The sequence below is a fragment of the Ochotona curzoniae genome, unplaced genomic scaffold (assembly GCF_017591425.1).
Source record: "Ochotona curzoniae isolate NIBS_2020 unplaced genomic scaffold, NIBS_Ocur_1.0 contig_883, whole genome shotgun sequence".
In the NCBI taxonomy this organism is placed as follows: Eukaryota; Metazoa; Chordata; class Mammalia; order Lagomorpha; family Ochotonidae; genus Ochotona; species Ochotona curzoniae.
Genome location: NW_024466599.1, coordinates 20,870,001 through 20,897,201, shown reverse-complemented (window position 1 = coordinate 20,897,201; position 27,201 = coordinate 20,870,001). Strand labels below are relative to the sequence as shown.

General features: G+C 42.5%; 1 protein-coding gene across 1 annotated transcript in view; it reads left to right on the top strand.

Annotated features, from left to right (window-relative positions):
- ALK (ALK receptor tyrosine kinase) overlaps positions 1-27,201 on the top strand; it is a 667,016-nt gene that overhangs the window by 68,357 nt on the left and 571,458 nt on the right. The window lies entirely within an intron of this gene.

Below are 27,201 nucleotides of genomic sequence, written 5' to 3'. Positions count from 1 at the left end.
AGTGCTTTGAGTAATATGGACATTGTGACAATATTAATTCTTCCTGTCCTCAAACAGAGGATATCTTTCTATTTATTTGTGCCTTCCTTAAATTTTGTATCATTGTTTTACAGTGTTCAAAGTTTTTTGCTTTTTAGATTAAATTTTTTAAAATTTTTGGTTTCAAGGCTGTTGTAAATGAAATTGTTTTTAATTTTATTTATTTTTGGATAGTTGATTGCTGGTATATAGAATTGCAACTGATTTTTAATGTTTTGTGTGCTGCAGCTTTATAGAAAACAAAAGTTCTTTGGTGGGATCTCTAGGGTTTTCTATACTTTGAGTATAAAATCATGTCATCTGTAATCAGTGTCAATTTAGTTTTCTTGTTTTCAATTTCAGTACTATCCATAATGTTTATTAATATCCTATGTTTGTTTTCCTTATTTATTCTCTGCTTCTTTCACCCATGTCTTACTTATTCCTTAGTCATCTGCTGGAGAGTGGGAAGAGGGAGGAGGAGGAAGTGAAAGAGGAAGAGGGAAAGAAACAGGGAAAGGGAGAGGTGACTATTCCTTAGTCATCTGCTGGAATCTCTGGAGATTACCTATCCTTGTGGTTGAGCAAGGGAGTTCCTAACTAGAGCTGGAGTAGGCAGCTGTCGAATGGTGGGATTTGAGATGTTATTAGTCAGCTTTTAGTTACCATCACTGAAGTGCCCTAGAGCAACCACTTAGGGAGGAAGGAGGCTTGCTTTGGCTCACAGTTTGGAAGTTCACAGTCCAAAATTGGGCAGTCACATTAGTCTGGCAGTTGACAGAGGCTGGCAGTGACAGGACTTGTGTGGAGAGACGACCACACTATGAGCCAGGAAGCAGAGAGACACAGGAAGCCAACTCTTCATGGAGCTATCCCTCTTGGGAGAACTTCAGAAGGCAATGACTTGATGGTCCAAATTCGCCCATGAGGCCTACCTCCTAGACACCATCATTAGGTAACATCTCCACCCTTATTCCGTCAGACACTAGCATTCATTTGTTGACCACAAAGTTAGAACATTGGTATTCAGACATCTATTTGAGTTGGGGGAGCCAGATCCCTGTGCAAACCATTAAAAAGAAATACCACTAAAGCTATCCTTTCTTGAGTAAATAAATACCTATTGCCTTACTAGAAATTCCATCATTTAGAATTTTTCCATTTGAGATGAGCCTCAGACTGCAGCTCCCAAGGGAAAAACCTTCCAGGTTTAAGCTTTTAAGGCATTGTTCTGTGTCTTGGTTTAGCTGTTTGGAAGCACTTGATACTGTTTAACCTCTCCTTCTTGAAATTCTGCCCTTTCTCTGAAGTTACTACTGTGGTGATTCATTAATTTGTTCATTTATTTGAAAGGCAGAGTTATATAGAGAGGAGAAGAGAGAAGAAGGAGGAGGAGAAAAAGAGAGAGAGAATCTTCCATCTACTGGCTCACTTTCCAAATGGCTGTGACTATCAGGATTGGGCCAGGCCAGTCAGAATCCAGCAATTCCATCTGGGTATCCCACATGGACAGTGGGGGGGGTCCAGGTATTTGGGTCATCACCAGCTGGAGGCTCAACTCAATATATCACAGTGCTGACCCCTGATGTGCTGATTTGTGTCCAACCTTCCAACTGTGAGTCCAGAATCTGTATTCTTTGTGAGCTCTCTTCTTTCTCCGATCGTTTTAGAACCTTAGGGCTCCCATAAAATTCTTTTCCTTAGAAATCTGTGATTTCAACTAGGAGATAATTGTCAAATCAGTATGTCTAATTTTCATCTCTTCCAAGTTTCATCCCACATCTCTCAACTTCTTTCTAGTCATTTCCGCTTGGAAGAAGCCATCCCAGTAACTCCTCCTCTACAAAGTGAAATTATTTCATCCTCCCTGGACTTCTCCTGCCCTGAGTTTCCTGTTTATTTAGATGGAAATCTGGGGACCTGTATGATTTTTCCACACTTTTTCCTCTGCTTCTAATCACTCCCAAGTCTTATCTATCATTTTTTTTTTTTACAACCACCTTTCTCTGCCATTACTCTAATTCAGGCTCTTCCCTTTGACCTGTGGCCTCTTTGTTGTGCTGTGTGTTGCTTTCCCTGACCCTGCATTTATCAGGAACCATGTATTGAATATTTAATGTATTCAAGTGAAGTCAAGGTGGATTGTTTTACAGTTCTTGAGAATGGCTTACTTTTAGTAATTTCAGCCTCTTACAGTATTCTTTATACATAGCACTGTTATGTAGGTGGGTCTCTCAAGTGAGAGCAAAGGCCAACTTCACTTCTAAAGCCGTTTTTGCAGGCCTGGCCTGACTCCCACCCCAGGCCTTACCACTTGCCAGGCAGCTGCCCTCTGAGCCTGACCTCTCCACGAGAGAATCCTGTCCTCATTCTGTGTTCCCTCCAAGAGAACAAGACTAATTCCTAGCCCCAGCTCCTACCCTGTACTCTACCACACCTGTTGAAGTTGTGAGATAACGTGACCATTTCCTGAGAACGTCAAAAAGTTCAAGTGCATTAGGCCAACTGTCCCTGTAGTGTGCCATTCTAGCATAAGAGATGCTTCATAAGGGGGAGTAATTCATCTTTTCAGTTTCAATTATCACCTCAAGGGATATTCTTTGTCCTTAATTGCATGCTGTTATCCATAAAACGTTAGCATACCCATGATTCCATTTATATACAATTATGAAATGACAAAATTATAGAGGTGCAGAGTAGATTAATGGCTACTGAGTATTAAGAATAGGCATGGGAAGGAAGTGGGTGTGGTTATAGAAGAACAGCATGCAAATTTCTTTGGTGATGGAAATGTTCAGTATCTTTTCTTTGGTGGTGGATGCAAGAATGATGCTTGAGATCAAACTGCACAAAAGTCAACATGCATGCATAGAAACCTAGGAAAATCTAAATTAGGTTGCAGGATGTTATCAGCATGAGTATCCTATTTCTGGTGGTTGTTTTGCACTAATATTATACAAGATGTTGCCCTTGAGGAGAGGTGGATTAAAAGGGGCACCAGAAGACCTTAGAACTTTATGCAAATCTACACTTCCTCGAAATAAAAAGTTTAATAAGATGCAGTGGGGTTTGTCCAGTAGTTAACATGCTAGTCAAGTGCCCCATTCCACATTGGAATCCCTAGATTTGATACTGCGAATCCTAACTCCAGTTTACTGCTAATGTAGACCCTGGGAAACAGCAGTGATGGCTCAGGTAGTTGAATTTTTGCAACTGAAGTGGGAGAGCTTATTAAATTAATGATTCTTAGCTTTGGTGCCTTGATCATTTGGGGAATAAACCAATAGATGGGAAGTCACTCTCTGCCTCTCAAATACATGAACATATATATATTTTTAAATTTAGTAAAGTGTCAGCACTACTGGTTCTGTAATGAGTTGTCTTCAGTTACTATCAATCAGTAGCAGCTATTGACCAGTTGCTATTGGAGGAATAGATTCCAAGGGATTCCTGTTTAATTGAGAAGATGATGTTTCTATTTTGCAAAATACACATCTGACTTCAGCTTCTCCAGAATCTTCCTTATTGTTATGGCTTGTCAGACATTAGCTGTGCTGCCCCTGGTGCTTTTGGCTGGGAACCAAAGAATCCCAGTGGTTTTAGTCTGGCCTTAGTGTTCTGCTGGTCACTCGAACTGTTCCTTGTCAACCCCTAACCTGAGGTCAGTGGAATCAGAACCACATTCAGCTGCCAACATGACTGCAACATAATTTCATACAATTAGACTGGGATTATTTGTTTGGTTTTTATCTATCCTCTTTATCCTATTTTCTGTGTTGTTTCCAACATTTTTGAGCACAGAAAAACATTCAGTAAAAACCTTTGGCATTCAGCCTGGAAAGAACTTTCAGGTGAATTTTCTGGTCCTCGCTGAGATCTCAGAGCTCCGAATGTTTTCAGTTGCAGAAAGCTCCTCTGTCCCCCTTCCCCACCATTCACATAATCTTCTAGCAGCTTGCAATTTCTTCCAGTTTGCTCATTTGATAGCCAAAACAATTGACTATCACTTGCAAAATTTAAAAGATTATTTCCAGTCCTGGTGCAGTGACCTAGCGGCTAAAGTCCTCGCCTTGAGTGCGCTGGGATCCCATATGGTCGCCAGTTCTGATCCAGGCGGCCCTTCTTCCCATCCAGCTCCCTGCTTGTGGTCTGGGAAAGCAGTCAGGGACGACCCAAAGCCTTGAGACACTGCACCCGCGTGGGAGACCCGGAAGAACTTCTGGCTCCCAGCTTCGGCTTGGTGCAGTACCGGCCATTGCGGTCACTTGGGGAGTGGATCATCGGACAGATTTTTCTCTCTGTCTCTCCTTCTCTCTGTATATCTGACTTTGCCATAAAAATAAATAAAACTTAAGGAAAAAAGGTTATTTCCAGTTTGTACTCTGGATAGCTTAAAAAACAAGTAACTAAATCTGGGTCAAGATCCAGTTCTACAGACATGAGAGTTCATTTACCTTTCCCAGGTATTTCCTATTTCCATGTCAGAATCATACATGGGCTAAATCCTACCCCATTGTTCCCTGCTTGGTATGCATAGTTGCACATTGACAACAAATAATGACTTGGCCAAAGGGTAGCAGACCTGTAGGGTAACTGATTACAAAATCCTAGAAACAAAAAAGCAGCACAGTCTCCTAAATCAATGTTTCAAGTAACTCAGGGACTTCTGCTGAAGAATCTTTCCCAGAATCCACCCAGAGCTCTTTGCCTTCTAGAGGGTCAAGGATCTGGTTCTTTCTCCTCCACCTGTCTTGCCTCTTTTCAAACTGAAATCCCATTATCTTGGAATTGTCCTCCCTTTCCATTCAGCTATTATGTGTACATCAAAGAGTAGTTAGAGGGTACCACCACTTGAACTCACTTGTCTCTGTTTGTCTCTGAGGAAGTATGATTTCCTGAGAACAATTTTTGGTGTATCACATAGATCTGGGACCAAGTGTCTACTTCTAAATTTTCTGTGTGCAAGGCTTTTAGTAAATCACTGACTCCAACTGCAGGCATCCTCCCCTATGTACAGAAGTGAGGCTGAGTATGTAAAATACTCGGAATGTGCTAGAGGCACTCACTATGTCACCAGCAGCGGTTCTGCAAATGTCACTGCGTACTTTGCACGCAGTGGCCACTTCCACTCCTCACAACGTTTCTATTACAGAAGCATTGCTATGATTTCCTGCTTTATAGATGAGAGAGCTGGGATATAAGTCGCTCGCCCCGGACTACAGTGGAGCTACAACTCAACCCCAGATTTTTCTAGAAGTAAAGGTGTGACTCCTAGTCTCCCCGTTCTACATCATCTGTTTTTCTCCTTCCACTCTCAGGGAATTTCAACACATTAATCACACACTCACCTCCCATCTTTGTTAAAAAAAAAGACCTGGCATATCAGTAGTGAGAATATGCATATTTCAGCTAGAAGGATCCACATTACTGCTTGCTGGATCGATGTTTGTGTAATTATCATGAATTTCAAATTAATGTCATCTGAATTAATGGAGTCATACATTAAAGAAACAAAACATGAACTTTAGGGTACTTTCTGTTTTAAAATTTGATGATTCTATATACAGTGCAAATTACAGGGTGTGATGAACAACTAAATAATTAAAGAATGGAAAGACTATACAGAAGCGAGTTCTGACCAGGATCATTGTCAGAACTTGAAAGCCATGATGCTGTGAATACGATGTGGACTGAGTCTCTTTCTGGCCAATCCTCCCTGACCTAGTGGCTCTAAAACAAGAACCAAGACTTGTTTGTAAATTCTTATATCCACATCTTGAAGGTAGGCACAAAGGCATTTGTCAGAGTATTAACTCCTAATAATGAAGTTTTAGGAGCTCTTTGTTCATTTTTCTTAAACTTTAGGGGCATAGCCCTGGGATATTGACCAACTGATCAAGGATTATGGATGGGCTACTAATGAAGGCTGTCATATTTACATATCTAGATCCCCAGGGGTAGGGGGTGTCTATCCCTTGGCAAAAGGAAGAAAGGGAGAAGTCTTCCTGGATCAATCCAGAGAAATGAGCATGGCAGGTCACTTGTGCATCTGGACAGTTGCACCTGCACTGGGAATAACATGCGCCTGAGAGTTCTTCTGACTTTGTGCTAAGTCTTAACCTAAGAGTCTTTTAGAGTTCAATTAAAGGAAGGAAATAACAGTAATATTTCCAAAGAGTGGCTGTGAAGGTTAAACCAGATAATGTAAGTGAAAGGCCAAAGTGCCTACTCTTTCACTGGTTTTTGTGTCAGGCCCCCCTGTTCACCAGGAGGTACATTCTTCCTAGGGAAAAAGAATGCAGATATTGTTTCTTCTCTTGTGATGCTCACAGTCTCAGGGAGAAGACACTCACACACACACACAACTTCCAGAAATGAGACTGTACTATACAGTTATAAATTGGGGTAGGCATTTGGTAAAGTGCTTCAGATATTGTTTGGGATGCTTGTCTCCATAGTGAGGTGCCTAAGGTTTGAGTCTAAGCACCATCTCACTCGAGCTTCTTGCTAATGTGTTTTGTGTACGCTGGAACGTGTGACTGATAGAGTGTGTACATGAGAGACTCAGATTGAGTTCTAGACTCTTGGCTCCAGCCTGGCCCAGCCTTGACTGCTTTGGCACTTGGTGAATGAACAAGTAGATACAGATACTTCGTTTCTGTTTGTCTCTGCCTTTCAAATACACCAATAGATGCATACATGCACATATACATACATAGATGGACAGGCTAGTTTTGTGGCATAGCAGGGAAAGCCTCCACCTACATTTTGGGTATCCAATGTTGGTGCCAATGTTGGTGTTCTGGTGGCTCCATTTCTGATCCAGCTCCATGCAAATAGTCTGGGAAAAGCAGGAGAAGATGGCGCCAATGTTTGGGCAACTGTTACGCACATGGGAAGCTAAATGAAGCTCCTGGCTGCAGCCATTTTGCGAGTGAACCAGCAAATGGCAGAGCTCTCTCCATGTCTCTCCATCACTATTTCTGCAATCCTGACTTTTAACCAAAGTAATACATCTTTAAAATAAATGCATAAATAAATAGAAATAACTTTAAAATTAAAAATTTGTTAAAATGATAATCTCAAGAAAAAATATATCAGAGCTCTTTTCAATATAAAATTAATGCATAAACCAATAGCATTATATATTTAATAAAACCATAAAAGCTATACACACACCTAAATGAATTGATATTAGCAAGTGACATTAGCAAAGCATTTAGAACATTACCGGGTTCAGAGGATGTACTTTGTAAGTATGTGCTCAGTAAGAAATATGCTTAGATAATAAGGGTTTATTCAAAGAAAATAGCTGTGAAATGCAGGAAGATGTAATTGCAAGGATGTTGAACCCCAGGGTTATTCACCTGAAGTTGGAAACAAAGTAAAGTGTCCAATAGAGGATGATTGATGCAGTGTATTGATCCACGAAACCCATCTAAGTGACAATGTGGCAAATAGTGTGCCCAGTGATGGCCTCTTTAAAGAGGCAGAGGTGCCAAGAGTGAAAAAGTTCCATTCTGTACAGTATGGAGAAGGGTGGAGACAAGCCTGCCTGTTCAGCTGTGTGGGGGTGGGGGAGAGGTCCAGGGTGGAGCAAGGAGAATGCTCCCATGTGAGCACTAGGGCCTCTCGCAGGCCTGCAAGAACGGGGACCCCTTTGTGGCTGGCTGGTCTGGTGGCGCTTTGGAATCAGAATCAGCAAATTGTGTTGATCTGTGTGGGCAGGATAACCAGGAGAGAAAAGGCTAAGAATTAGGGATGAAGCCTGGAGTTTGAGTTTCAGTCAATAGGAAGGATCAAGGTGTCCTTTACTAGGATGGCAAGGACTGACTTTGGGCAGATCAAAAGACCTTGGCTCTGGACGCATTGGATTTGAAACAACTGTACGTCACTCAGCTGGAGCAATCCAACAGGCTGTGTTTCCACCTGTGTCAGGTGTGGGGGTATGAATTTGGAAATCATCAAGCATATTGATGATACTTAAACTTAATCAATACAGGTTGCTTTTTATTTCTGTTTAATAGTAATGAGAGCAACCATGAGCTTGTGAGTTCTCTTTATGTTGTTCTTCCATTATAGTTGTTATCTCAGTCGTTTAGGCTAATAGAGCAAACACACTGTAGACTGGGTGTCTTAACAAATATTGATTCCTCACAGTTCTGAATTCAGGAAAGTCCAAGGTGATGGTGTCAACAGATCCAGTGTGTGTGAGCCCTCCCTTCCTAGCCTGCAGGTCACTATCTTCTCAGACATAAATAAAAAGAGAGGCTGGAAGATGGAAGATACTGTGGGGACGGGGGGCGGGGGAGGGAGAAAGTGAGAAAAGCAGCACACACTCTGGTCTCTTCATTCTTTTGTGAAGGCATGAATCCCATTCACAAGTTTTCCATTCTTATGGCCTGGTTACCTCCAAAGATTTTTCTCCCTAATAGCATCACACTAGGGATTTTAGGCTTTATGAGTCCGGGACACACTCTGTCCATACCACCTATCGGACACCTCAGTTCTATGTCATGTGCCATCCGCAGTTAGAACAGGAGGATTATTAGTGGTAGAGATGCCAGAATTCTTGGAATCCCTTGTTTAACATTTTTTTTAATAGTTTACTTAAATGGTAAGGAAATTACAGACACACATGCACTGTGTACAGATACAGGGTGGATGTGAAGGGGAAAAGTGGAAGAAAAATGTTTTTAACCTTCCATTCTGTGTCAGTGTGAGAAGAGTGCACCTCCTCCACCCAACCCTGTTCCATGGGCTTCTTATGAGCCTGGGAAGGGGACTGGTTATGCAGTAGCATCCCCAGGCCTTGGGTAGGGGGAAGTTCTTGGAATTAATTCTTTGCTGGCAGGCTGCTCTCATGGTTGGCTGCTCTCCTTGTTTGGCTCCTACAGCTGGACATGCGACATCGGTTCTGTAGTGCAGAGACCCTTCCCCCTGCACCACTCCCACCCCATAGCCTTGAAGGTGTGTTGGCACCTGTCACATTCCTAATTCTGGTTGGTGTGGCCCTTCTTGGAGATGATGGCAGATGCAACTGCTAACCTGGGTCCTGCCTCTGGAGGATCCTAAACATATCATGGCCAAGTAGGGGGCGCTGAGCACATCCGTCATCTGCTGCCTGATTGTTCCTGGGGAGGAGGGTTTATGGGGCTATGAATAGGTAAGAGGTTGTATGGTTTATTGGTCTACACTGCGTTAGTTACAGTAACATGTCCTCCTCCAGTGAATTAATTTGGTGCCACATGTCATGGGATAAGTGCTACATTGGGACCCGTGTTTCTTATTCTGGTGTAGGCTTCTAAGGAATCAGGCGAGAAAAATCAATAAGAATTTTCCTTCTATTCTCTTTTCCCCTGCAGGCAACTATGGCCAGAACAGGGTAATAACATGAAAACGTGTTATTGGGATGGGTTGCACAACGATGCAAATTCTTTCACTACCTGGCTGACCTTTATCTGAAAGTCCCCTAGTCATCATGAATGTCAGCTGGTCCCTATGTAGGATTGGTGCAGTGGGCACCTGCTCTGCCCTTGTCCCAGAGCTGCTCCAAGGAACAAATCAAACAGGTGTGTAGGTGCTTTAACGACATGAAGGTGCCATGGAAGTATGAAACATGTGTCTCTATTTGTTCATTCCACATCTTTGTCTTCCTGGAAGTTGGTCTGGTGAAAGGGAAAAACAAAGAGAACACACAGTCTAGGCCAATGGTTTTCAGGCTAGCAGCTGCATCACCTCTGAACTGGACAGAAGGGTAGACTCGGGCTCTGCCCCATACCTGCTGCAACAAAAAGCTCCTTGGGAGACTGATCTATTCATGAGTTTGAGAACTGTTGGACTAGGCATGTAGAAAAGTGCTTCTTGAGCGAATGTCTGTAATAAAACCTAAGAAATAATCAGAATGTAACAAAAGAGGAGAGGAGTGTGGGGTGAAGCATATTACTCCAGAAATAGATTCTAGTGGAAGAGGGAGCTCGGCTTGGTTCTTTTGAGAAACTGAATTAAGCTAGGTGTGATGGGAACCCGGGAAGAGCCAGTATGGTGGGGAATGCCAGGAAGCAGCCAGGAGCAAGGGACCTTGTAAACCCCGGCAAAGATTTTTCAGTTTATGGTCAGGTCGATTAGAAGTCATTAAAGGGTTTTGAGCAGGGAAGGACTTTTTTTCTGGTCAATAACATGCTATTGTAATTTTAAAACATTTCCTTTCAATCCAGTAACGGCAGTTAATTGTCTTAATTAGAGCTTACATTCTAATTTGGGGAAAAAGCCTGATATAACAGTTGGACCCATCCACGAATATATATATATATATATATTAAACACACATCATGTTGTTGGCAAGGCATTAGGTACAATAGAGCAGACAGCATCCTCCTGCATAGGACTGAGAATTGGGTAGTAAAGAAGATGCAAGCTCATACTCAACTGCTTGTGAATGCTGCCCAGACTCTTCTTGCTAAATTCCTTGGGGCCTGGCTGGATGTGGCAAGATTTCAGAGGCAGAGTGGTTAAATAAGTGCTGCGGCAGGAAGACAAGACCAGCAGAGGAGGATGTGGCATGGCAGAATGCAGGGAGGAGCCAGGGATTTCTCTGTATCCCGGGTGAACAGCTTTGCTGAAGGCCAACAGTTCACTGTGGGAAGTACAGAAAATTCCCTGGGGGAGCAGGCTGGGGCCAGAGGGTGCCATCAGGCCCTGAGAGAGAAAGTCCCCCCACCTGGCCACACATGCCTCAAATCACCCTGACCCCACATGAAGTCATTCTTGGGGAGGCAGCCAAAGGCACTGCAGAATATTGGAAGCCATTTTCTGCAATCAATGCCAAAAGTTCCTTTTCTAGTCTCTTTCACACATTCTGAACTCTCTGTAACAGTTGATGAGTTTGCACTTGTTTTAAAACATTTTTGTTGAAATATCATAATCATAGAGAACGTGAGCAAATCTTGAGTGTATATAGCACGAGGCATTATGAATGCGTGTGTGTTACTCCCTTCATGGCCAAGAAGCCAGGCATGTGTACCCCCCAGATGTCCCTCTTCTCCCACTGCTCCACTTCTGGTGCTCTTCTCCCCGACGGGGATGCTGTCCTGACTTGCAAGTTACTTCTCTTTGTACTTTATGGACTCCTTTGTTCCTGCTTTCCCAACACTGTGCTTGGGAGATGTGCGCATCCACCCTGTGGCCATAGTTGTAGGATATTCACTCTTATCCTTGTATGGTATTTCATCATGTGAATATAATTTCTTGATCTGTCCTACTGTTGATGGTCATTTAAGGAATTTTTAATATGGGGCTATCAACTCGTTGCCTTTTAACGTTAGACCTGGGTCTTCCTTTTCATTTTGTTGATTTCCTTTATACTCAATAACTCGTCTCCTCCTCTTTTGCTCTGACGTGTGTTTGGCAAAGGAAACAAAAAAGAGAATACTAAGTAAAAACGATCATGAAGAGATCTCTGTCCCTCTCCCCAGCCTCCTCCACCCACTCTCACCTCCCCTTTCCTCCTCCTCTCCAGAGAATGTAGACTGAGGGTTACCATGGCCACCAGCTCAAAGGTGTTGGTAGCCAGTCAGTCACCTGCCAAACTGGGCAAGACAAGTTGCTGTGCAGATCTTCTGGAGGACAGACAATGTGTCCTGTTCTATTTTAAAAATGGCTTACTGTAGACACTTGGTAAATGATTTTTTGAGGGCCCAGCATAGTAGCCCAGTGGCTAAAGTCCTTGCCTTACACATGCTGGGATCCCATATGGGTGCTGGTTCTGGTCCCAGCAGCCCCACTTCCCATCCAGGTTCCTGCTTGTGGCCTGGGAAAGCAGTTAAGAAAGGCCCAAGGCCTTGGGACCCTGCACCAGTGTGGGAGAGCCAAAAGAGGCTCCAGGCTCCTGACTTCAGATTGGCTCAGCTCTGGCTGTTGCGGTCACATAGGGAGTGAATCGATGGATGGAAGATCTTCCTCTGTTTCTGCTTCTCTCTGTTTATCTGAATTTCCATTAAAAAGATAAATAAATCTTTAAAAATCGTCTTTTGAACGAAGTTTATAGTAAAATACAACACACAGGTTAACGATGAGTCTTTGAAATGTCATGTAGGCCTGGGAATAAAGGGGAATACCAAATCTTGTAAGAATTTTTGGAAAATCATTTGGTGGGGTGCTTTGCCCAGTGCCAAGTACCTGTTGGGCACATTCTGTCCCTCGACTTCTCTGATTCTTACACTCAACTACCTATGTGAGGAGTTTGCTCTTCTTAGCCCTGTGGTGGAAGGGGAGGCTGTGGTATAGCGAGTCTAAAGGCTATCCCAAGTTAGTGCTGGTGATGACATTCCAAGACAATAGTGAGGCTGAAATCTGTGCTCATGACTGCCACATAACTAGTGTCACATGGGTGTAGCCTTGATTGATTTCATATCACGGCTGTTGTGAACAGTGTTACTGTAAGCAAAGTGGGCGCTGTAGGGAGAGGAGCAGCATGTCCTCTTTGTGCTGAGTACGCTGACAGCAGTGAATCCCACCCCTCGTGCTGTGGAAGACCCTCCAGGATCTGCAGCTGGATTTCTAGTGGAAGAATCACTCTCACCCTGACTTGTGCATTTCTTGTGAGCTCAGCATCCTTCTCCAGTTTTCTAAGTCAGCTGCTGCCTCCCCCCCCCACACCAGGATGTAGCCTCTCTCAGAGCTTTAGACCCTCAGAGCGACACTGCTGCTACCTCACCCTGTTGCCACGCTCCTCAGGACCCAACCACAGGAAGTGCAACTGACACCTGCTGAGAGCTCTTCCTTCTCAGACTTGTGAACTTTACTCCCCACCCTAGGCAACCCTCTGGACAACACACACATCCATAAACCCTTTTTAGGATTTTAAGAGGCTAAGTATTCAAACACCAGGCAGTGAGCCCTGCAGAGCAGGGCTTATTCTCTGCTTATTCTCCTCTCACCACTAGCAGTTTGATAATTATCTTGAAGATGCTGTGGCTTGCAAGCCTACATCTGCACGCACATGTTCTTCCTCATTCCTGAGGCTGAGCTCTAGGCTCCTCACACTTTCCGTGCAAAAGTGTACAAGGTGAACAACAAGGAGCACAGGGGCTTCACTTTCCAGACAATTTAGGGGATTTTCAAGGATAGTTTAGAATCTGTGTAATTTTTGCCCTTTGTGCTGAATCTACAATTGAGGTATCACTGTGGTGCTGAGGTATGAGGTAAGTGGGCAGAGGAGCCAGCTGCCTACTTCTCTTGGAGGGATAAAAGTGCACTCACACCCACTGTCCCTGAGGCCTCTGGGGACTTGGCACTTGCATTTTTTGAAGACTTGGAAGTCCCTGCCTCTTATAGGAGAATTTCAGTCCAGTTGGCTGCAGAGCAGAGGCTGTGTTTTGGAGGCAGGAATCTGTTTCAGGAGCCTAATGACTATGGGTGCTTCAAAGCAGGACTGGTTCCCCTTCTCATCTCTTGCTTCCTGCCCTTTGCCATTCTCTCATCCTTCAACTTCCTCATTCCTCCTTCCTCCCTCCCTGTGTGTGCTTCCCCCGTACTCCTCCTACCCCATTCCTTTGGATTATGAGCACAGTGCCTCACTTGGAGAAAGTTCACTGCATCCATGAATGGATGCTCTCTTTCAGTTTCAGGAGAAAATTCTTGTTTTTTGTTTTTTTTTTTCTTTTGCAGTCAGAGGCACTTGGAACTAGATTGTCATGTTCACCTTCCTGTCTTTTTCATTATTCCCTGAAAGCACAAACTCAATTTAAGCTTTAGTGAAAAATGAAGAGCATTAGACCAACCTTTTAAAAGTGCTTGGTCAGTATTTCCAACTCGCCTGTACTTCACGGTGCTGTCATCACTGGGTAATTATAACGTTAAGTATGTACCTGATCAGCAAGTTGCTTTTAATTAAAATCCCCTGTTGGTTTTCTAGCAACCCCGTCCCCCCACCCCACCTCACCTCACCTCAGCTCCTGGAGCATTTGTTCCTTTCCCAGGCAGGGCCCCTGGCAAAGCTGCTGCTCCAGAGCTGTAAGGATGCCACCCAGAGAGCCCGGGTCTGCACATGATTCTGTCCACCTTCTCCGACTTTCCCAGTTCCATTTTTCCAGTTGTGTAGTGAGCAGCTCATAACATTCAGTTCTAATAGAAGGGGATGCCTATTCATAGACATGGGATGCTGCTGCGGAAGCCTCTGGAATTGGAGCTTCTCTTGCTGATTCTTAAATCATATCCAGCCCACGGTGAGACGCCTCCGTGGCACTGTGCCTGTGCTGGCTGGTGTCTGTGCCTCCTTGAATGCTTCCTTGCAGGGAAGTTACTATTGTAGGCTGTTCTTACCTCTGTTTTTTTCACTCGAACCTCTGCGTTTTGTAGCTCAGCAACAGCTTACAATCAAGTGGCTCTTGCAAACTATGAGAAGAATGATCCTTGCTTTTCTGAACTTTGTTTTCTCATCTACAAAATGGAAATAAGAATAGGGCCTACTCCATGGATGAACTCTGAGGAGTACTGATTTCCTTAAAAAGGCTGCACATAGTTCTTGGCATACAGTAAATCCCCCATACATGGATTCTAATCTGAGGACTCATCAGGCAGTTTGTGGAAAATGCAAATTATGACAAACTAAGCATGGATTTCAAATTCTTTTCTACAGAAATAAACTTCTTTAATTCCATTTCCATGAACTTTCTGAAGTTCTTTCACACAAAAGTAGTAGCATTTCCTGTCTACTACCCAAAAAGAAAAATGCCCAATGTTTTTCTTTTAAAAATATTTGCTTCCCTAAGAGGGACAGAGAGAGAGAGTGCTCAGCTACCACCAGTTCATTCCCAGAGGCCTGCAGCAGCTGGTGCTGGGGTGAGCGGAGGCTGAAGCCAGGATCTGGGCGATCCAGCTTTCCCATGTAGGCGACAAAACTTCTCTAATTAATTGGGCTATTATTACCTGCCTCTCAGGATGCATGTTGTTGGAAACTGATCAGGTGGGTCAGCTCTTGAAGATCTCCAGGGAAGGATGGTATCCCTTGCAAATAAGTCTCCTTACATGTCTGGAAGAGAATGAGGGTTTTAGTACACCATCAACAATCATCTTAGCTATTAAGTAGACTCCTTTACTTTTTATGAGATGAAAGTTACAAGCAGAAAGTCATTGAGAATATTCATTAGACAAATGTTTACACACTTAAAAGGTACCAGGTTGTAGACATGGAACACACCTAGACAAAATCCTGTTTTCAGCATAAGTTGTAGAGCAAGGACAGACAGTGAATAAACATATCAATAAATGGAAAAGACAAATTTTCTTTTAAATTTTTTATTCATTTATTTATTTATTTTTATTGGAAGGGCAGATATACAGAAAGAAGGAGAGACCTCCATCCATCTGTTCACTCCCCAAGTGACTGGAGCTAAGGCAGTCAAAAGCCTGGAGCTTCTTCCAGGTTTCATGCGTGGGTGCAGGGTCCTAAGGCTTTGAGCCATCCTCTACTGCTTTCCCGGGCCACAAGCAGGGAGCTGGATGGGTAGTGGAGCAGCCAGGATACAAACTGGGATCCATAAAGGATCCCAGTGGATGCAAGGCAAGGATTTAGCCACTAGCCTATCACGCTGGGCGCAAGGCAATTTTTCATAATGGAAAGTATTGTGAAAATCATAAAATAGAGCCATGGCACAGAAGGTCATTTGGACTGAGTTCCAGTGGTTGCTGTAAAACACCCAGCCAGCTGTGAGGCTGAATTACCTATAGAGCAGGGTAGGATCAGATACAAACAGCTGGGCATCTATGGTCACTAGCCTGGGAGAAGCCAGTTCCAACTGAGATTCTAGAGATGTCCAGGGCCAGACAATAGGAGCCTATATCCACAAGATATCATCTCCCTAAATGTAGTTATTTTTGTATTTTATTATTGTATTTTATTATTATTATTATTTTATGATATAGTTCTATAGGGTCTGCGATTTTCCACACTCTTCCCTAAAACCTTTCCTCTCCCCACTGATTTTCCCCATATTATCACAGCAGTATAGTTCCTCACAAATGGTCATAAGTCCATAATGGCAGAGTCCAACATCCTATTGTCAAGATATATTTAACAGTTTCATTGGGAGTCCATCTTTGCTCTGGAAGTAGAGATACATAATGTATTGCATCCTCATATCTGGATATGCTAGCCTCCTTTACACAGTTGCAATACATCTCCTTAAATGAAAAGCCACAAAACAAAATCGTCAGCAGGAAGAAAAATAGAAACTTACAATGACAGGAAGTTAAATAACATTCTACTGAATGACCAATGTGTCATTAAAGAAAAGAAAAAGAAAATCAAGAACCTTCCTGAAGAAAATAATGCTACTGTGTGACCTATGAGTCAGTGAAGAATTTAATGAGAAAGAACTATTTTGAAGAAATGAAAATAAAAACAAACACATCAAGATCCATGAGATATAGTTTCCGTTGATCTTTGTTGGTGAGATGTGTCTCCACATCTGTAGTAAACAGATATATTTTTGTTTTTTGTTTTCTTTCTTTTCTTTTCTTTTCTTTTCTTTTTTTTTTTTTTGATCCAGGCCACTAGTCCATGACATTTCATTGATGAATTAAGTCATTTACATTCAGGGTTAATATGTATGGGTGGTAATTTGGTCCTGTCATTTTAGCAATGGGTTGTTCATTGTTTGATTAGTCTTCTGTTGTTATTTTATTAGGATGTTCTTCACATTTGCCTTTAGTTTTGGTGGGTGCTATTCCTTTTCTCCCCCAAGAAAACATCTTTAAGTATTTGTTGGGCAGGTCTGGAATAGGCATATTCTTTGACTTTTTCTTTGCTGTGGAAGACTTTTATTTCATTTTCAAAGACAAAGGAAAGCTTTATTGGCTACATTTCTGAAAACTACACTTCAAGTTTCTGGGAATGTCTCCTAAATGTGTTAGGGACAAATTACAGACTAAATTTCATGCTCCTTAAAAGTTGATGAATTCCTATATTCCATGGTATCTCAAGTTCACTTGACCATGGAATCATTTGTTTTTAGAACTCTTTTTATGCCCTAAAATGTTCCAAGGAACAATCCTTGGGATGATTATTGAAAAAAAATCTAGGGCGTTTGTGGGCCTGGGGACTATGTGGATTCAACCCTGGTTCCCAGGGCAAATGATTGAATACTGCTGCACATGAGCATTCTTGTTGATGATCCCCTCCAGTGACTCAAATCATTGATTGTCAATAGCCTCTGTTGGCTCTAATCCACTTGCTTTATTTCCACTTTACTTAGCAGGATAAGCGAGTACTTAGTAAGAATAAGTGAACAGAAATGCATGTGAAGCTCCCCTAGAGTTGGCTAATGCTGGGCTGATGATGAAAATGCTCTTGGACCTTCAACAACAGGGTTGGGAACACCTAGCCTGTGAGAACCCTCACTCTGGGGCCAACGTCCATAGCCTCTGAAACCCTGATGTTCACAACCTGGGGCTGATGTTCACAACCTGCCTGAACTCTTTCTTACCCTGGGATGAGTAGACAGGGGGTTGGGGAAAGTATCACGGGAAAGTGATAGCATTCTTAGCCCTGCCCTGCTGTTACTGGCATCAAACACATGTTTCTCCCCGCTGCCGGAGAAGTAAACTTTGTTGATCTTGGTTGGCTTTGGGTTGGTCTCATCCAGTCCACTCTGCTGATAAGAATCAGGATGATGGGTTTAATCTTTGGAGGCTCGTGGACCCCTTTGGTAATGTAATTGCAGCTCTGGATCTGACCCCAGAGAAGAAGCACAGATGGGTATGCAAGGAACATTTCACTTGCATCAGAGGCTTACATGCCTTTTTTCATGCTTGATATCTTTTATCTGTAATAAGTTCAGTAACCTTTCCTTGAATACCTATTTAAATTCCCTTCATCGGTTCCCTTTCCTGTTAGAACAATGTGAAAACATCTTAGAAAATGGCGCAGGAGGCCTTGCACGGTTTTCCCCACCAATAGCAGTCCATGGTGCTGCTCAGTCTCCCTTGCTCTCACTTGCTGCTCATTATTTTCTGTTACCTCTACTGGCAAGGCTCTTGTACTGTGCCTTGCTCTTGCCATCCAGAGTGTCTTTGCACGTGCTGTTCCTTCTCTCTAGCGTGTTCCCCTTCCTTCGTTGTCCCAACCCCCTCTCAGCCTTTAGATATCAGCTCAGAATTACAACCTGCAGACATTTCCTTGACACCCTTATCAAATCCTGGATGTCACAGTGTTCTCCTATTTTCACAGCACTGCAAGTTTATTTCAAGCTGTACATCATGGTTGAATGTCACCTATCTTTGCGAGTCTTTAATGTCTGATTTTCCCCCACCAAACAGTGAATTCCACAGGGCTAACGGACTAGTTCATTAGTGCCTAATGACGTGCTTGGTACACAAAGGGATCTTCATAGTATCTGATTGTAGAGTGAAGGGATGCTTCTTGGTAGTGGGTACTATAAAGCAACTCTTTCAGTGAATTCAGAGCTTCAGTTCACTTCTGATTTTGTTAAGTGAAAATTTACTGCTTGTGTCTGCCATAATGAAAAATTATGAAAGGTTTTGTCCTTCTCTAAGTAAATCAATGACTACTCCAGTCTCTGAAAAGCTGTTGGCCAGGGCTCCACAAAATAAATCCTCTTCCATGAACATAGCTGTAGGCAGAGCTTGGACTTCACCCTTGTCACCTTCAGGCTGTCGAGTCTGTGATAACCACATTCATCAGTGCCATCCACGTAATCATATTTGTATTTCCTTACCTCCCTCATTCCTTGTCTCCTCCCCACTTCCCTCCAGCAAGGCACTTGTATCAGCTCCCTCAAAAGTCCAAGAAGTCAATACTAGAAGCACACACCCCACTCTCCTAAAGGAAATTCTGTGTGATTGTGTATGCCTGATAGGTAGGAATACATGTAAGGCAAGGCAAAAATTTCAAAATTTTACTATCAATAATTTCAACTCATGGTGCAAGCAGCTGTTTATGATGGGCACTCAGATCTCTTGTAGCCTGTGAGGCTCTGTCTTTCTCCCCATTCCTGTTCATCTTCTCTGCTTCAATACAACTGCATGTTAGCAGTAGTATTCAGGTCTCAAACTCAATCACCTTCACCTGGGCCCTGCAATGTCCTGAGCACTTCACACAGTGGGGAGCACCCCCTACCTCACAAGGAGCTAAAAGCTGGGCGCCTACCCTAGCCTCATTTCACCTGTTGCTAACCCTAGAACGTGTATTCAAACATCCCATCCCCTCAGCATCTGCCACCCAACAGCCAAGGCGTTTGAGCTCAGAGTCCCCCAGATGTGATTCACTCCCCTACCTTCAAGAAAGAAAACTGCATCAAATTAGGTGTGAGAAGGGCTGTGTCCACTGACCCACTACTCTTACAGAGGCTCGGTGGCTGCATGCGTTTAGCAAGCCTGACTGCCCCAGGATTCCTCCCTATTTCTCTGCCCTTGGATTGTAGTCCCTGCTGTGACAACCCAAGATGCTGTCAGAAAGACTAGAAGCTATCAGAAGGTCTAGAAGCTGTTGAAATAAGGGGGGGAGGGGCGGAGAAAAAGGAGGGAAGGGGAGAAGAAAGGAGAGTTAGAGGAAGGATTGAAAGCAGGGGGAGAGAGGAAGAGAGGAGGAAGCAAGTGAGATTTTGTGAAGTTGTACCCTGCATCACCTACAGGTTGTCATAGGTTGTCATCCTGTACTGAGGGAAAAGAGCGGGACAAGTTGGGTCAAAATGGTGGTAAAGGTGAAGCTCAGTTCTTGGCTGGAGGTTTGTTTCTTTTCTTCTTCTTCATCTTTTTTTTTTTTTTTCTAAGTGGAAGGACAGACAAGTCTTTGATTCAGAGCAGGAGAGTTTTGTTTGGGCATAAACTAGCTTTCATGGGTAGTTTTGGAAGCAGAAAAAAGTGGAAGTTTATTTCCTCGCCAAGTTGGCCCCTTTTGTACTTCCAGTGCCATTGGAACTAGCAACCCGGGCTGCTGCCCTTTAGAACTCCTCAGAGTTCACCAGCGCAGCTCTCAGCAGAGGCTGCCTGCTATGACCCCGAGGGCCAACAGAGGGCACCCGAGAACACCGAGCAAATCAAGTGGACGTCACCACCCCGAGGTTCAGCTGTAATGACAGTGGTTATTGCGGTTATTGTGTCTGACAGTCCTGCTAGCAGATAGAACAAAGTCACACGGCAGGAGCACTTGTCATGAACGCAACAGAAGAAGTCAGATTAGGTGAACTTTAAGGTCACTGCTTAACACAGGCCAGTGTCTTGACCTGAGGTATCCCTTCCAGAACCAGTTGACAGAGTCTTACAAGGCACTTGTATGCTGGCCATATTAAAGCTTCTGTTATATTTACTCTATTATCTTGTTAAAAAATCTCTAGGTACCAGTTTATTTTTTAAAGGTGGTGGATTGACGCTAGGATAGTGGATGCCTGGCTTTCTAAGACATGTAGGGCAAAACAAGTTCTGTCGCTACAGCTTACAGTAACCACCTTCAGGAAAAATCTGACAAAACGAGATCTATTCAAAAATAAAAGGTTTATTTCTGCCACCCCCCCCCCCCAGCACAGGCCTAACAGAATGGCTTAATTATACACTTAGAATATATTTGGAATAGGGAATACAGTCTTAATGACCAGTGAGTTAAGACGGTATGGTATGTGAGATAAAAATAACTGTAGCTAAAACACTTAGATGGGAATCTTAATTTTATTTACTAGTAACTCACTTTACCTTTCTGAGTCTCAGTTTCCTTATCTGTAAAATTGGGATAATCCAAATTGCCTTACCCACTCCCAAGTGTAGAGGTCAGATAAGATAATGCAGTAGAAGTGCTTTCCATCCAGTAGGATTCCCTGTCAGTGTTCTGCTGTTACACATACAATAACTTATCGGCCCGGTTTTAGTGACATAGCATGTCTGAAGGCCTTGAATTCTTTTATGGCTGAAGGTAAGTTCCCATGTACACCATATTATAGCCATAGTGTTTCTTTGCAATATTTTAGCAAAAAAAAAAAAAGGAGAAAAGTGATAAAGGAATATTTCTGAGGCACAGAGGAAGGGATCTGAACCCACAGACATACAGCAGAAGGGAATTCAAGAGACTAAGCACGCTGAGATGATCCGTAGTCAGTGTTGAGACAATGCGGAAACAGGAACTTTTGATGATGTTTACATAATTAAGAAGGATACATGTGCACATAGCATATGATTTAAAAGATAGATTTTTGTTTTAGGTAAATAAGTCATGTATGTGACACAGTACTTTTCCTCATCATGTTACAATTAGTATGTAAAGGTTCAAGGAGGCAATATGAGAGAGTGGTTAAGAATAAAAGTCATGGGTGCAAGTGTTTTGTTACACCAGGTTAAGCTTCCGATTGGAGTGCTGGTTTGCGTCCCTGCTATCCTGGTTCCAATCCACCTTCCTACTAAACATCCTTGACGATGGCAGAAGCTGACTGGGGTGCCCACCCAGTTGTGAGGCTAGAATGAAATTTCAGGTTCGTGACTTTGGCCATCTCTTTCTCTCACTCATTCTTGCTCTGCCTTTCAAGCATTTGAAAATAAACCAAAATAAACAGTAGTAGAAAGAAAGTCGTGGAGTGGGACAGCCTTGGGATTTCATCCCAGATCTATTAAGAGGACTATCCTAGTCTTGAATAAATGATGTTATTTTTCTAAACTGTAGTTTACTCTTCTCTGGGTTAGTGCTGCCTGCGTTTAAGGTAACTGCAACGAGTAAGTACACTGGAGAGTTGGAGTGCTTGGCACTGTGATCCGCATGCAGGGGGTCACAGCTACTGGTGTCGTCACAACCGTGGAAGGACACACTGCCCATCACAGGGGAGCTCCCAAAACTGTGGAGGTTCAGAGGAGTGAGTGCTGAACAAATGCTGTGGGGAAAATGGCCCTGGGATCCCCTGAAGAGGTACAAGATTTTCCATTGGCTGAGACAGGGAAAAAGGTCATTCCAGAGGAACGTGAAGATGAGGAATATAAGCAAAGGTATGAAGCAGGAGAGGGTGCAGTGAATGCTGGGAATTGCCAACCACTTTGCCACAAACAAAAAGCTCATGTTGTGATCTACTAATGTATTCATACTGACTTCAGAATTTCCATAAAGTTATCTTGCCATGTCTCTCTCTGTAGGAAATTGCCTCAATTATCCTAATGCTTTGCTGGTCTGAATTGGAAGGCAGTTATATGAAATCTTTAAGATGATGAAATTTGTTTTCTGGAATTCTCAGCTAGTCGTCCTTCTACCAGTTTTTCATGGCATTGAGGACTCCCACCCCACCCCACCCTACCCAGTTTTCCAAGGTTCCAAGAATTTCCAAGAATTTCATTCATCTTAAAGTCATCTTTGCTTGTTGAAATTAGAACATGTAATAGAAATTGCTTCCTGTGACCCCTCTGGTATTGACCCAGCTATCTCTGCAAAACGCATTCCTAGAAAATGTACACTATGATGGAAGAGTTTTTTTTTTCTTGTTATTTTAAAATATTTATTTGTTTGTATTTGAAAAGCAGATTTACAGGGAGAAGGAGAGACACAGAGAGATAGAAGGATCTTTCATCTGCTGCTTTGCTCTCCAAGTGGCTATAGTGGTCAGAGCTGAGCTAATGTGAAACTAGGATTAGTTTCTGAAACAGGGGCTTCTTCTGGGTCTCTCACAGGAATTTGGGAACTCAAGACATGAGCCATCCTCCACTTCCTTTCCAAGCCATAGGAAGGGAGCTGGATTGGAAGTGGAACAGCCAGGACTAGAACCTGTGTCCATATAGGATGTCGGCACTGCAGGTGCAGGATTAGCTTGTTGAGCTACTGCACTAACCTCAATGCAAGTGTGTTCAATGTGGCCTCATTTAAGAGCCCTTTACATTTTACCTAGCACAGAATTTTAGAATAAGTCAAATATAAAGATTTAGGTGGAATATTTGGGCATTAGCAGATATATAGGAAGTAATTTGGGGGTGGTAGAAGAGATGCTAGGGTGCCCTTAAAACATATTGTACGTGAAATGTTTTAATCCATTTTCTGTTGCTACAACAAAGTGCCTGAGATGCAGCAATTTATGATGAATAAGAATGTGTTTGACTCATAGGTCTGAAGGCCAAGATGTCCCAGAGCATGCTGCTGGCATCTTTCTGGCATCTGGTAAGGGGCTTCTTGCTGCATCCCAGTGTGGCAGAGGCTGTCGCATGACAAGGCAACACAAGTGTACCAGCTCTGTCTTCCTATAAAGCCACCAATGCCATCAGGGGAGACTCTGTCTCATGACTTCATGTAGTTTTTACTACTTCTCAAAAGCATCTACATCACTAACTTGAATTTGAAGATTAAACCATAGCAAAATGTGTTTTGAATAAGGCTTTATTATTGAAAAACAATAACCCTGAAAAACCCTGTATCTTACTTATAGTGGATAACCTTTGACGATTTCATGTGTCCACACAACCTTCGTTCCTATCATGATATACCGCAGAAAGAACCCATGTGCCCCTTGCCATTAGTATCTTCTACAGAAACAGTCTCTACTTTTTTGTTCCCTCTAGATTTCTTTTGCCCATTTTAGAACCTCAGATAGCAAAATGGTGCAGAATATGTTATTTTTGACTTCTTTCACTTCTATAGTATAATTTTTAAAGATTTATTTATTTTTATTGCGAAGTCAGATATACAGAGAGGATGAGAAACAAAGAGGAAGATCTTGTATCCATTGATTGATTCCTCAAGTGACCGCAACAGTTGGAGCTGGGCTAATCCGAAGCCAGAAGCCTGGAGTCTCTTCTGGGTCTCTCATGTAGGTGCAGGGTTCCAAGGTTTTAAGCCATCCTCGACTGCTTTCCCAGGTCACAAGCAAGGAGCAGGATGGGAAGCAGGGCCGCCAGAATTAGAACTGGCACCCATATGGGATCTCAGCACATTCAAGTTGAGAACTTTAGCTTCCGCGTCAGGTCACATTTCTATAGTATCTTAAGGAATCATATATGTTTTCATGTGTATCAGCGGTTTGTGTACTATCGCACCATTATTCTATAGGTTTGTGCATTGATGATGGATACTTGAGCTATTTCTGCTTATTAGATACTGTGAAGAAAGTTGGTATAAGGGCCCAGTGCAGTAGCCTAGTGGCTAAAATCCTCACCTGACACACACTCTGGGATCCCATGTGGGTGCTGGTTCAGATGGCAACCCTGTCAGCCAAGGTCTCTCGGTGATCTAGGTGAGCAGAGACCCCTTTCCCAACTTTGGACAGATAGTATGAACAAGAACTATCCATGGTGATTGTAGGACTTTCATGCTTTTTACATGGAAATAGTCTATCCTGAATGATATGGATAATGTTGATAAAAGTTGCTTGGCTCAGGTTGGTTCCTAGAGGCAGACCTGAGCTGTAGATTAGTGAACAGATGACTTACTAAAGAAGTGCTCCCAGGGGAGACTGCTGAAGCAGTTGCCAGCAGCAGAATGGGGAAAGAAAGAAGCTAAGTGGAGGTGTAATCTCTGGCAAAATGCCCTCAGATGGCAGGGGACAGGCTGGTCTTGTGGTGGAACTCAAGTGCATGGGTTTTGCCCTATTAATTGTGCCAGCTCAACAAGGGAAGAGAGATAAGCTGAGCTTTTGGTTTTTTTTTTAATGTCTACATGTCTCCAGACTTTTGGGAAGGGATATTGGTGGATGTAGAATCAGTAGAGACCATACCAAAGGAATTAACGTGAAGCGAGCATGGTCCATTACTGTAATCACGGGGAGGGAGAAACATCTTTGTACCTCCACTGTCAGCCTGTGCAAGGGGAAAACCTATGATTGCTTTTCTCTTGTGAGTGTGGAATGGAAGAAAGGTGCTGTCAAGTTATTTGAGAATAGAAATGCTGGTGGCTGGGGTAATCTTAGGTAAAAGATTCCTATGTCATGGTCTTACTTGTAAATATAAGCTCTATAGTTTTGTCACTGAATTTTACCCCCAAAACCTTTCCCTTTTCTTCTGCTTTCTTAGCCACTGAATCATCTTACTGCAAAAGAGAGCTTTAAAATTTGCCTTTAATTCTTGTTATTTATTATTTTCTAGCAGCCAGCAGGGTACTCAAATCCTTTTGTTACAGAAAAATACGTGGGTCAGAATTGCTATTTCCTTGTCATCACTTGATTTACCCATTCACTAGCCCAGCCTGAGTGATGGTTGCCTCTTTATTTGGCTTAGATCGCAAGGCTTTGGGGAGCTTGTCCGATGGGGCAGGTTTCTTTACCAAGAGAACTGAGTGAGTTACACTGCCTTTGTGCGTCTTTGAAAGGTAAAGCAAATGGAATTTTGCTTGCCATGAAGTGAAGTCATATGCCTCCTTTGCTGCACTGACAGTAGCATTAGTGATGAAGACAGACCAAGAAACTGGTCTGTAGGCATTTTTGCTTTCCATTATGCAACATGGAAAGATTTCTAGATAAGCTGCAGGAAATTAAGGAATATAAACTCATACCTTTCCTTTTCTCATAATCTCTTTTCCCCATACTCAAACACCTTTTATTTGTTGACTTTTCTATATAAACTATTTAGTCTCAGTTCATCTTGATTTTTAACCTGATGGAGTGTCTATAATATTGACATGATAGCTTATGTCTAAGCCAAGTTCACTTTTAGCTTTGGAAAATCTTTATCATCTCCTTCCACACTGTCTAGTTTCTTCCTTCTAGGATCGCCATAATTGTTGAGAGTTGATCCTTCCTCTAGCATTTTCTGCCTCTATCTCTGTCAACTCATTTGCCAAAATAGCCTGTCAAATAGGTTGAGAAAATTGACAAGATAGCCTATGTGTCATTGTGTTAAGCCCTTAAAACCCAGGTAACTCTGCTGAATTTTTCACTTCTTCATTGATTGGGTGAGTGTCTTGTAAACAGTAAATATACCATGTGTTTGGAATGTCTGGGTAGAAAGAAATCTTCCTTGATTCTCCCATTTATCCCCAGGAAACTTTGGCTGTGAAGTCAAAGGTCCTTGACCTTACCAGACATGTGACCTTTCTGGGCACATTACCTAAATTTACTTACATTTTGTTGTCTCACACTCCTAATTTTTGTTTTAGTTTTAATAACACATGATTGTGGCTTAAATGAGATTTGGCTTCACAAATGCATAGATCTAAATACCAAAGTCTCACTTAATAGTCCATTCATTAATGAATGGTGGAGCCTTAATTCAGTTATTTCTATAGCGGGAGGCCTTTGCTAAGTGATTAGATTGGGATTGCCAGGGTACGGCTGTGATCAATTCATGATTTGTTATGCCCTCATCAGATGCCAGATTAGATTGCCTAATCTTGTCCTATGAACCTCTAAAACCTCAGACAGATATAAACTCTTTTCCTTCCAAAGAAACTCTTCTCAGATATTTTAATTACAGTCATGAAAAGTTGGCTAAGACATATCTGTAATATTTGTATGGCCCTTTGTAGTTTATGCAATGCTTTTGCATAATTTTTCCTGTCTTATCTGCATGACCATGTGTCCTATTGACTTTGTTGGATTAAACCATGCTTCCTGGCTTGAGAAAATGAAGGCTAGACGTGCAGTTGACATTGCTAATGACACAAATCTATAATGGATTTCCAGAAACTACATAATTAAGCTTCCTAGGACAATGACATCAAAACTTTCTACAGCTGGAGGTTGTGAGTTGTGTTTGTAATTTTTCAGCAAAGGAGATATGTGTGACTGAGAAGTGTTCAAGGAGGTACAAACTAGACCTGGGATCCAATCCTGAATTCATCACTTGGTTTCTATGTCTCCTTCTATGTCTTTTAGTTTCTGTCTTTCTCATTTGTAAAACTGGGGATAAAATGTCTAGAATACACAGCATTGCTGTGAATACTGAATGAAACAATGCATATGAAGCACTTACATGATGCTTAGCATATTAGTAACTGCTAATAATGCAACTTTTTTTCTGTATACTGAATGCTCCTTGCTACTTGGATTCCTTGATTATGTTTAATCATATCTCAGTCTTATTCAGAAAGCTAATAATATAGAAAGTTAATGACTCTGTCTTCATCAACTCCACCAGTGAAAGTTCTCACTGTAGTACATGGAAAACCACTATGTGCACATTGGCACAATAACATGAAGACATCCAGGTTTTTGTTTTTGCCTAATCTCTTTCAGATTCAGGGCAAAGCCTCAAGGCTGCTACATTATTGATGTGGAGTTG